A 12,977-nucleotide genomic window follows, 5' to 3' on the forward strand; every position below is an offset into this window, starting at 1 on the left:
AAGGATAAAATTATGCATAGTGCCCGCAGCTATTACACAAGGATTGAGAATGCAGAACAAATGCGAGATGAGTAATATCAGAAGAAGTCTCGTGAGAAGTGTTCCCAGTCAAAGTGGAAGGGTAATGGTCGACGACGGTAGTTAGGTTAATAATGAATGATATGTTTAGTAAACGGTCTATTATATTTAACTTAAGGTAGAAAAGCAACAGTTAGTGAATTGACAGACCAATTATGGGGGTACATTAGTAATAGCTATATGTTATTTATATTTTAGTAGTTCACAATAGTGTAATAACGAACAATTACCAGTTTGTACATAATAAGAATTATCAAAATTGTTACTGAAATTGCTTGTCTGAATGAAATATTTGGCCTGTACCTGAAATATTGTTCACGAATTTTAAATACGTACAAACATGAAGTCATTATAGCAGCTGCAAACAAACTGAAGTGGTTGACCAACATGATGAATAATCACAGGCAGAGAAAAGCCACCGTCTATTTTGCTCCATATTTCCATACACATTTACATAAATATTTTGTTACTCGTCTGTTGTGAGAACGGGATAAGACATGGTTAACGTTTGTGAAGGTACGATTCCTGATGCCTCTGTTATGTGCACCACATAGGTGATTACCACGGTGAGAAGTTTGTTGAATAGATTTCAGTAGGTGGCAAAGAGTGGCCAAATTCAAACAACGTTTCTTCCATTTGGTGCTCATAATCCTGTAATGAGGTGATACCCATTAGAGATAGGTCACATGCCTCAAACAATACACCAGTTTGGGAGTGTTGTATCAACGAGTTTGAACGTTGTGAACATCTGTGATCTAAGATACCTTCAGGACTCAACTGAGACGGAAATGAGGCTGTACGCTCTACACAGGTCAAGTCGACTGGAGAAATAGGTGCAGTCAAGTTGTTGGAAATGTTCACATCGCAATGGTTTGCAGGTGTCAATGTTGTGCATGTTCTTACTGTGTGTCCAGGCTGGCTACATCTACTGCATTTTCGACTTTGCTTTGGGGCCCTAGTTTTATTGTGGGTCGCTGATCCTTTTGTCAGTACAATGAGAGGGTCTTCTATCCGATTATGTTGGCTGATAGATTCGATTGATGTGAAGTAAGAAGCATGAAGGCGCAAATTAAGCTGCTGAATATCCGTAATTGTTGCATTGTACGCTTCTAGGCTATGGGCAGCAAATTTGTGCAATGTTGAACATATGGCATGCAGACAACCAATCCTTGCTTGTTTGCTCATGTAGTGCTACCCTGGCTGGTTGGCTCGAGGTAATGTCGCATTGATTTTCGCTTGTTTCATCCAACGAGATAGTTGCATACTTTCTGGAATTTGTTTACCGTCTTCGGTTTTAAATACTAAAAAGGAATGCGCACACGGAATTCCCTTACTTTCAAACAACTTGCACTGGCAAGAGGCAAGGAGTGATGGTGGAATATAACTTCCCATTCTTTATTTGGCTTTTGAAACTCCCTGATTCGGTAAGTTTTGCTATTTATATCAGATATAACTTCTTTGATTGTCAATAACCTTTCTTTGTTGATTTGATGTTGTAGCTCTCTAAAAACCACCCTTGTGTAAATTTTGCTTGCATGTTCTTCATACTTTATCAAGTGAGTGGTACAAACAGAGTTGCCGTCACAACTGTCATAATCATCTTTTCCTTCAATTTCTCGTTGTCGGTCCATAAGTGTTGCCATTTGATCCACAAAATCTATCAGTATTAGTTTAATGCTGACATATTGGTTCAAGTAACCATGCAATCCCTCACATCTTTGGGTGCTCCGCATCCCATCGAAAAAGTTTCCCGCCAGGTAGGCCTCTGACCACAAATATCTGTCACCATACATCTTCTTCACCCATTCATTATGTGCAACATTGTGTTTATTAACCATTGCATGCCATTTCCTTTCAAATTCAGTCTGCTGTGAAACCAATATTTTTCACATTGGTTTGTGCATTTCGCTCTAGATGCCAACAGCAAAGTCTATTAATCGATTGGAGGAAAATATTGGAAATTGCTTTTCTTATTGCTTTGTCCCCTTCTGTTATGACTGTTTGAGGTTGCTTTGCATCTATTACATGTAAAAAGATTTCCAGCAGCCAAGAATATACATGTTCGGTTTCTGTAGTTAGGAGAGCAAACCCAAAGATTGTTGTGCGCATGTGGTGGTTGATGCCTACGATTATCACTAATGGTTTGCGGTAAGCATTTGTCCGATAAGTTGCATCAAAAGTAATAACATCACCAAATATAGCATAATCAGCCTGCGAGCCCCCATCACACCAGAAAACGTCACCCAATCTATTTTTAGCATCAATTGTGTATTCATAATAGAATGAAGGGTCCATACTTCGCTTACCTTCAAGGTATGCGATGCAAGACTCCGAGTCAGAATCTTTGAGCTTCTGTCTCTTATTCGATCCAATTGCATTTTGCAGATCTTTTCTAAGGTATCCCACATGGCTATAACTTCCTGATCTTTGCTTTTTCAATTAACAAGTTCAGTAATTTCAATTTGTTTTTTACACGCATTATGTTTAATTGCCTGATCAACGCTAGACCAATGTCGTTTGCCTTTCGTGAATCTAGTAATTAAGTAAGGATCAAAGCGCACATTGGGGGGTTTCCTGCGATCACGTTGCATCTTATCCCACAAGCCAGATAAACTTGTCTGCAATTTAAGTATCATGAAAACAATGTGCATATAAGCATAGCAGTAAATATGCGGTAACTAAGAAGTCCAGTTACGCAAGTTTATAATGCGACTATATCATGTGTAAGCATTGACCAAACTGGATGGCAAGAATCTTTCTAATGATCTGCGTCCTACTATCATCATTTTGTTAAATTATAGCACAGTAAGACCTTGCAATGTTACAGACTCTGTATGTAGCCTAACAACATGGGGAGCATCCACGCGCTGCAGGCGAGAGGAACAGGTGTTTTCCTTAGCTGATACAAAACCAAATTGCACTGAGCTGTAACATACAGAGTCTGTAACGTAGTATTGTCCCAGTTTTTGTGTCTAAGCCACAACAACTTACCCATAACTCACTGTCAATACATGCACATCTGGTGTGTTGCTCGTTTTGCGAGTTGTACCGTGTCTCCTTGATGAGTCGAAGGAACATACTCACATGCTAAAACAATTACCATTTACGATGCATTACAGTATGGAAGTAATAATTAAAAATTTAAAAGCTAGTGGGACGGAAAAACGGTCTACATTTTTTGTGTAATTTCATACTAAAACAGCTACAATGGCAGTTATGTACTTAAAGAAATACCTAAAACTTACATCATTGTGCAGTCATTCCCCGTTATTTACTAATTGAAACCATTTGTAATCAACAGGAATTAATTCCTCCCAAAAATTATGGATTGTATGTCTTCAAAGGTGAGCTCCATCATTTGGTTGAACTAACCCCATTTACATGGGTCAATGTCAGCAAGTGGCTCCAGTTTGATGGTTGACGGCGGAATTATGGTTGTATATGGGCCAATTACATTAAAGTTTGCCATAGCGCGATGATTGACATGGATGTCATCACCAAATACAGTTATCCTATGTCTCTTCCTCAATCCTCTAGTTCACCTAACTGGCTCGTGTAATTGTGACAACTCTGGTGGCATCCCGTTGGAGTCGTCAAGTTGCTGGCCCATTTACATCTGCCCACATTGTTTCATTTTTCCCACAGACAAGATGGGCAGTGATACAATTAACCAACAATGGTGATGATATGTATATCAATATAACTGATTATAACATAAATTGCAATTCGTCAAGACACTAATGTGTAAAATGCTGAGTTCATTCATGATGACAAAACAAATTTCAGGGAGATAATTGCTATGTCACATGAACCCTAAACTACAATCACCATTTAGGAGCCAATCTGTCCGGTCAGTATATCTTAAAGCTAAATACCAACTAATTAATACTACAATATTATTTACAACCAATTGAAATAAATTATGGTATCCTTTCGTACTGAACCACTGTTAACAACCCAAAGAACCAGCTGAAATTCTGTTTCAGTGACTCAAAACATATTTCATTCAATATGGGGTGTTTTACCCATATCTGAGGAAGAAAATTCGTAGAAGTGGTACCATCTTCATCCTCATTCAGCCAATGAGATCCTTGTCGTAGTTCTTCCATAAGGATCCTGTAATGGCAGTCTATCTCATCAAACAGCTCTGTCCTTATCTACCGTAATTCGGTTAGAATGTCCGCCCTCAGTTGAGATATGGCACTGAGGACTACATTTACGATTACATTACTGGTGTCTGCTTGTCCCCATGAGCCAGCCATGCTTTTTTCTTGAAATCATGGTGTAATATATCAGTGGGTGAACATCATTTACATAATGTTCTACCAAACATATCACACAATGTTAGGTTGATACGCTGCATTATGGATTTAGTTCGTGTTGGAGTTTATTCTAATTAAATGATAGCACAGTAAGTCCCGACGGCGCCATGGACTGAATACATATATACGCATTAGCTGCGTTGAGTGCACAATCATGTAAACAGAATTCGGCCAGTTGCATGTTGTGCCAGGATTCCAATATCAGAAAATATTATATTCTTAATTATATTGACATTAAACTGAAAAAAGATTTCGTGATAGGACTTACATGTGGCTTTAACTGAAATGTTATGGTAACATGGTTGTCTTCTTTCTGCAAGGTTTTAAAACCATCCACAAATTGAACCGGTCGGACAGGTCGTACCCATGCCATGACACTCTTGTAGTACGATGAGTTTTTTTCTGTCTGCGAATGTTGTAGAGTGGATGCAACTTGGCTGCAACTGAATCGCGTTATGGAGTACAGCTGTACCTTAAGCGTGCTATCAGTTGGCTGTGTGACTGCTGTCCAATGCAAGATGTGAGGACAAGTGGAGTTATTCTGTCGTTTTTCATATAATTCTCCTGCCCTCGCAATTGCTTCATAAATCCAAACCTTTATAGAATTAACATGAATCAACTAAGATTATATGGTTGTGTCGGGACTTGGGTGTGATATTGACTTCGATAACTTCTACCTTTAATAAGTGCCGATATATTTAATTCATGCAAACATGGCAGTTGTAGTGCGATGACAAGTATATATGTACTTTAGCATTTATGTTTCAAACATTAAATTTGATTTCAACAAATGGGTTTTGTCCAGCAATGAAATATTACTATATTTCTATTTCTGTGGGAGAAAGTTTATAGTCCATACCTGGAAAGCATATACAAAAGTTTATAGTCCATACCTGGAAAGCATATACAAATCCTGTCAGAATGTAGGGCTGCTGGGGTTGTTGAAGATCAATGCAACTAGTAGTCATCAAGTCGGCTGCGTTGGTATTAATGTTGTTGACAATATATGTAAATATTGCCTGCCAGACCAAGTTTCCCCAAGGATAGCTCTGAAATACATTGACATTCTCGGCTAGGCGAAACCATAAGTTGTCTACAATGTCATCATCCGCAAGGCCCAGAAGAGTTTGTGACAATAGCAGGAGAATGGCAAATCGAACAAGAACTTAATCATCTTCATTAACCCATATTTTCCTCACAAAATGTTCATGCAGCTTACCCACGGTGACTGGTTGACATTATCGGCAGACGCAACATGTGGTCCCATCTTCAAACTAATGATGAGTTTAAATTCTATCATTGAAAATCTGCAAGGACGACCGCCCACCACGAACCATAACTCCTAATCAATATTCTCACTCCACACCTCTCGATTTAGAACACTGTGAAGTAAGTTGCCTTGGAAAGTGAAATTCGTTGGAATGTGCAAGAAATGTCCAAAGCAAGTGCTTTCAAACATTTGGGTTTATTTTGAGGTCAACACCTATCTGATGACATCAATAATTTGAAGGTTAGCCGCACAACTAACTTCAGCGGGACAAAAAACCAGTGGAGGTATTTTGTATGAAAAGGACACCCGCAGTTGCCAATCTATCACCTTTGCCTTCGAGAAGGGGAAATTTTCAGTCCTTCGCTAACATATAACATTGCAAGACAAATAACATAGTGATGAATAAACAGAGACATGAAAATAATATAATTAAATACGGAAGTCATCCATTGGTAACATAACAATCAATCGCTTACATCAAATACATCTAACCATGTAGAACCAACCTAATGGTGACTTTAATATTTTCTTTCAATAGACCTTCTTCTACTCTATATTTAAGGTCCGCACTAACACAAAGTTATAATGGAACAACATGTACATATACTTGAACTTGAGGCGTAACAAACTGATATTATGCAATAACATATACAATCCACTTAGAGTCTCGCATGTTTCTAGCAAATGGCAACATATTACACATAAGGTTGAATATGAGGTAAATTGCAAATAATTTTGATGTGAAAGATACACTGAATCGGTTAAATTTACTATCTGCACTTCATGTTGCTACTAATATATTACATTAATCTGTATTCAAAATAGGGCCAACATGTGCATTATTATAATTGGTACAAAGGAAAATTAATAAAATCATTGGCAATTCAGGCCAAGGGTCAAAGATACGAAGCATAATGTTAGATAAAGTTGCATAGTGTAATCTCACCTACATTTCTCGTTGTCGCGACTGATGGCTGATAATAACTGATAACATGAAAAGACAACTGGTCAAATGTTAGGAGTAATAGCAATAACATGTGTTCTAATCTGAGTACGTTCATACTAACAATCGGTAAAGTTAGATTTGGGGACTTACCGTGCACTGAATTAATCTAGAATCCTGCTCCAAAAACTCTTGGGTAACAGTGTGAAATTGCGTCTTCATCGTCCCTTATATGAATGGGTAACTTGATAGGTCCCAGTCAGATGCTTGCTAATAATTGCAAGTAATATAATTGTTCTGCTGTTGGTGAGAATGACCACAAACAAATATTTAAGATAATTTCTCCATACCTTTTATTTCAATACTAGAGCTTATTTATAACAACAAGCGTAACAATACTTTGCTTTGTAACCGAGATTATTGGCTCAAATTTAGTAAATAAAATTAAGGATAATATCACCTAGCTATAAACTCGCAGCAGAATTCAAATCAAATATAACAACCAAGATTTGATTCCCTGTTAAATCTGCAATGATCACTTGACGTGGTAATCCAACCATTATTGCTCCGGTAAGCATCCACACACAAACTTCACGTGATACATGTCTTGAATGTGCCATGCAAGGCTTGCATGGGTTACGTAGCTCAAGCATAACCCTCATACTTGTAGTTAAGCTTGGGTACTCTCATTGATCTTTTTGGTTCTTTATCATAACTCCTGCGGAGAAAATTGATGCATGATTATAAATTTCTTCTGCTATTGCAAGGAAATCTCTTGATGGCCACAGCAAATTAAGTCGGTGCCCCGTCGTAGATTGTATTGGGTCTTGTGCTAAGATGATAGGACTGTGGAATACCATTAAATGCTCTGACAGTTTTCAACTAATCCCCTTAGGTGGATAATGTGGCTTCCTGGGGGTGACAAGAAGGAGGACAGTAAATGACATTATCCTTTGCTAATTGAAGACAATGTCGTTTAACTGAATCACTATGGGTTAAGGCATAAGTTAATGTGTGATGTTATAATGACCAGTGTGTAAGATTACCCATCACTGTGGGTAAATCGGTTCCCCATTCTTGTGGACGATAATTATATTAACATTAATCATTTAAATCGAAACTCAGAATAAATAACTTACCTAATGACTTCCGTGTTAGATGAACAATAACACAAAACTTTCACAACACTAACAATGCGTAACTGTATTTTATTCGCTCAGGAAACAATAAAATTTGGTTGTGTATTAACTATTTCTACACAACATAAAAACAATAAGAAGCTTATTGGGTACATATCATTGGACAAATGTTGCTCAAAGATGATAATAATTCATGTGTACATAATAAAGTAATGTGACAAGGCAAATTTTGATTTCTCATGATACTGGTACCCTTTGACAGGCCACATTTAGTTCAACCATTGTGATACTTGAAGAAATTCAGAAGCCACAATGTTAAATCAAATTTAATAAACTATGTATGTCTAAGATATGGACGTAGCTAAGTTAGAAATACAAGATATCGGCCAATTTGTTGTCATCTTTATATATAAAACAAAACATTTACGCTATAGTTGGGAGAAACGAAAGGGGAGGGGGGAATTTCACTAAATTATGTGTTTATTAGTCAAATCTCATGTTTGGAATCCATTAACAAATGGTCATCAGCTACTACTGTCATCACAAAAAAAATTTCAAATTTATGGAATAAGTTGTCTACTAATTTATTAGCAATGAAATTTTGTCATACTACACTTCACTGAAAATTAGTTTTTTTAGTACTCATTAATGAGAAAAAAACATGAAGTAATGTATAAGTTGATATATAAAAATAGGTACACACAAAAGAATGAGAGGTAAATGACTTAATTATATAATGTTCATCATTGTAATAAGTAATCGTATTAAATAAATGATTATTAATAAAAATCATTTTTCTAACTCATAACAAAAAAAACTAATATTTTGCTAATAAGATTATGTAGAGTAACAATTACAATAAATTTTTGGACTTCACTTCAAACGAAGATGGGGAGTTTCATTTTGAATATATTGGTTTAAACTTTGGAAACAGATTGGAACTTGTAAAGCTCGCATAATTTCATAACGCTTTGTACATGTGGCCAAATGTAATTTCTTTATTTGCCTTTTCAAATTCTGTTAGTTGCAGGATCTGTAACGTAGATAGGTCCTAGCTATGTCCCTGAAAATTTAATAACATCGGCCAGTGAGGATGAATGAACAATTGATTGACTGGCAATTTCTTGGAACCAAAGCAATAGTCGTAGCAGCCAAGAAAAAGGTCTACACTCCTATGAAATAAAACCGCGGGAAACTTTTGATGTGCGCGCCAAGAAAAGCTGTGGTATTTACGCCAACTCAAATTGGAAATGACGAATTACACAAAGTACAGAAGCACATTGGGAGCAACGGAAAGTAGTTGATAACTTTGAACAGACCATCAGAACTAGGGGGAGGATCGCCGCGAAAAGAATTGTTGCCAGGTCAGGTCGTTGCAAATAAATTTATTTTGGCAGTTATTTTGTAACTCATGGGGTTGTGTTGGATTCAGGTCTATATATTAGGCAATGAAACATTGAAATTTTAACCAAACGTAAAAGAACATATACTTAAGTACTTAATGATTAAGCTTTATACAGAAGCCATGTATTGGATTAAAATAAAATTTAAGTTAAATACGCTAGCGAGGTCATGATGTTATGGTAGCAGAAAAAAGGAAACTATAAAAGAAACAGAACAATCAGTACTCAAGTAATTAACGTTAATAAGATGATGGCATAATTTTGGCAATGGTGAAAGCATACAGGTTAAGATGCAACAAGTGGTTGTCAACGTAATTCTACACTGAGCAAATCAACCTTTTAAAGTTATTAAATTTATTGTTGCCATGTGGGTGGAAAGTTACATATGCAATGTTGTACAGGGTGTTGACTTATGGACAAAAGCAGGCCGCAAATACTGGACCGTTCGGAAGAATCCTCGGACTCGGAGTTGGATATAGCAAAAGAATACATGGAAGAGAAATTGCCGGCATGGTGTACAATTAGGAAAACAAGCACATGTGAAGAGGAACTGTAAACGGTGTTTATTTCGGTCAAAGGAGTACATTGACAGTTGTTTAAAGAGGTGTGACATTCAGTTCACCGCAGTTAAAAGGATAAAGGCCAAAGCAGAAAATCGCAAAAAAAGTCGTTGTCCAGTAACAAAGGAATCAGAGCATAACACCTACGGAAATGTATCCACAAGGAATGTGCAGTGCAGGAAGACTATTGGGGAGAGTCAGACCGATGAGAAGGATTGGAGATAAAAAAATGTTGATATAGATTCTGACTCCGAAAGCGAAGCAATTATGGAACATAAGGGAGAAGTGATAAATCAGTTGAAAGACGCAGTAGCGGCCATAGCTCCCGAGAGTGCAAGATGTTGAATGCAAGATTTGAAGCTGCTGAGTCAGACAGTAAACGTGATCCCTTGCCACATATAAGCGACAATGACGAAAAGTTGGATGACTATAATTCGGATTCTGACACGGACGAATTAAATGACACATTCTGGGGTGACGAAGCAGCGATGCAGGGTGGAAGTATCGTATTTAATGACAGTGATGATGGTGATATTGTATATTATGCAGGGCAGCAATTCTATAATACTGGTGTTTTATGTCATGCCATCAAAGCAACGGCTGCAAGGGATGGATTTCACATGTGCCAAATGGCGAATACAGGAGACTGCATTACCGCGGAATGCTCGGACATTCATTGCGAGTTTTAGATTGAAGCAACGAAAGTTGAAAAGGGACCAATATTCCAAATTAACAAGCTCAATCGTGTCCATACATGTGTGCCCAAAGTCAACAGCAGTAGAGGGACTTGGAAATGGATTGTATACTACTTCTTACACAGATGGAAGAAGGACTCTAAAAAGGCGACAAGGCATATGTATGATGTTTTTCTTAAGATGTTCGGACAAGCGTGTCCTCTATGGAAGTTAAAGTAAGCCGATCGATTAGGCCTAGAGATTCTTGGGTTAGACCATGGGATTGCTTATAATGAACTTCACAATTTCATTTTAGCACTGGAAGAATTAGACACATCCCATAAGGCCATCTTTGAAATAGCAAGCACCATGCATTTGACAGAGAGCATATTCGAATGCTTATTTGTTTGCTTTAGGGAATATGTATTGGCGTTTAAATTAATGTGCAGGCCTTTCATCGCAGTAGATGGGTGGCAATTAGGCGAGGAATATGGGGGAATAATGTTCACAGCAGTCGGACTCGATGCGAATGAAGGCATTTGGCCTGTTGCCGTGTACGAAGTTGATAATGAGCCACAAATGACATGGACTTCATTCTTTGAGAAGCTGGGCGAGGTCTTACGGTTGGATAATGGGGATGGTATTTGTGTCCTGCATGATGGGGACCACGGCGTATCTGAAGCCATGGAGTCAGTATTCTGTAGAGCAGAAGAACGATTGTGTGCTATGAAAGTTTATGAACGCATGAAAAAATGTTTCCCCTACACTCATATAGCACATTATTTATGGCGTGCATGTAGGAGCACCAGCGAAGATGTCTTTAAAACAATGATGCAGGAAATCAGGGTACTAAATGAAGAATGACATTTTTGGCTAATGGAATCAATGTGGGATAAGTAGGCGGTTCATTACATGCCAGGATGGGCAAAATCAACCCATGTCACCAACAAAATTAGCATGAAATTCATAGTGTGGATGCAGAACTACTATGCACAGAGTATTACAAAACGATTCAATGGATTGGCAACGAAGAGAAAATCAATTGGAGATCGATACTATTCAGACGCATGGAAGTGTAGAGACAAACTAACGCCAGTAGTCCGACGACATGTGATGGAGGCGAATGAAGCAGCCCAGTATATGAATGTTGTAAGAGGAGATGGGATGCAATATACTGTGGAGCAAAAAGAAGCAATTACAAAGTTTTTTGTTCATATGGGACACCATAGTTGTTCATGCGGCATGTGGCAGATAAGTGGGATTCCTTGTGCGCATGCATACAAATGCATTAGCCATTTACGCGGAATGGTGGAGGACTTTGTTCATCCATTACTAAAAACAGATAAAGTTAGAGATTTTTATACTGTCAGCATTCAACAAATGTCAGAGATTCAAGGATCCGATTCCAAAAACAAGCCATTCATAAGGCCTCCTAGAGAAAAGAATATAAGAAAACCGTTATCAACGAGATGTCAAGTTCAGGTAATATGAGATATGACTTGAGGCGATGTTAATTGAATGGGAAAAAAGTGATTATTTATTTGATCGTGTACCATTTAATGAATTGTTATGGACAGGATGAGGGATTAGCTGAAAAATAAAATTTCGCAAGGGACAACGATGTTGACCTCTAGTGCTACTCCGATTGCAAACTCAGTAAGTAATAACTTGCTTAATAATGAAATGGCATAAGCAAGATAACTAAATGTTTCCCTTCGTTGTTAGTAGAAAATTATCTCCATAAGACAGTAAATAATGGGTTCCCTGAAATATGACCAACGAGGTAACTTTTGTTTCAGGCCTTGAGTTCTGAACGAAATTACAGGACAGCAGGTCACAACTGGATCAAGGATTTAATGAACGAAATGTTATGGCATGGCCTGCAATAGGAGATGGAAAAAAACAGATAGAGCAGCCAATTGGTGTATGGATGATAATGTGATATTAAGATTTAAGAAAACAATATCCGAAAGAATCATGTAATAACCACGTAACATGTGTGTCTTGCGGCAAGTGGGCGGAAGATGCCGCCGCTATTCCACCTACGCCGTTAATGGAAATTTAAAAAATGAAGTTTTGTTGAAATTATATTAACATTTGTCATCAACCATGATAGTTTGAAAATGAAACAAATACAACAAATGCAGAAGTTTTGGAATATGTACTTGAAACGTTAAGTTATCTTGACATAGAATGGTTTATCTAAGTATTTCAATCAAAAGATATAGTAGGGCTTTATTTTTGTAATCGAACAAATGGTTACGGGTTAAATATGGCTGCAAATTGATATGTGTCTGAACAATTGAGTGTGCATGGAAATGAATCCCTGTAAATGTTAAATATTAAAAATTTAGAGCTCGCTTCAGAACATATTTTGTACCTTACAGACCAGGATAGCCAACAAACGAAGGGTGCCATGTGGTTGCTTGCCTTTCGTTCTATAGGCAAGGACACGTGGAGTGCATGGAGTGGGGGATGTATGTTACAGAATCTGTAACATGGAATGGAGGATTATATTTTTAACTTTAATCCCACACATTGATTTGTCAGTTGCATTTTAGGGGGGGTTCCCTATTTGAAACCCATGG

This window comes from Citrus clementina, unplaced genomic scaffold (assembly GCF_000493195.1).
Source record: "Citrus clementina cultivar Clemenules unplaced genomic scaffold, Citrus_clementina_v1.0 scaffold_5, whole genome shotgun sequence".
In the NCBI taxonomy this organism is placed as follows: Eukaryota; Viridiplantae; Streptophyta; class Magnoliopsida; order Sapindales; family Rutaceae; genus Citrus; species Citrus x clementina.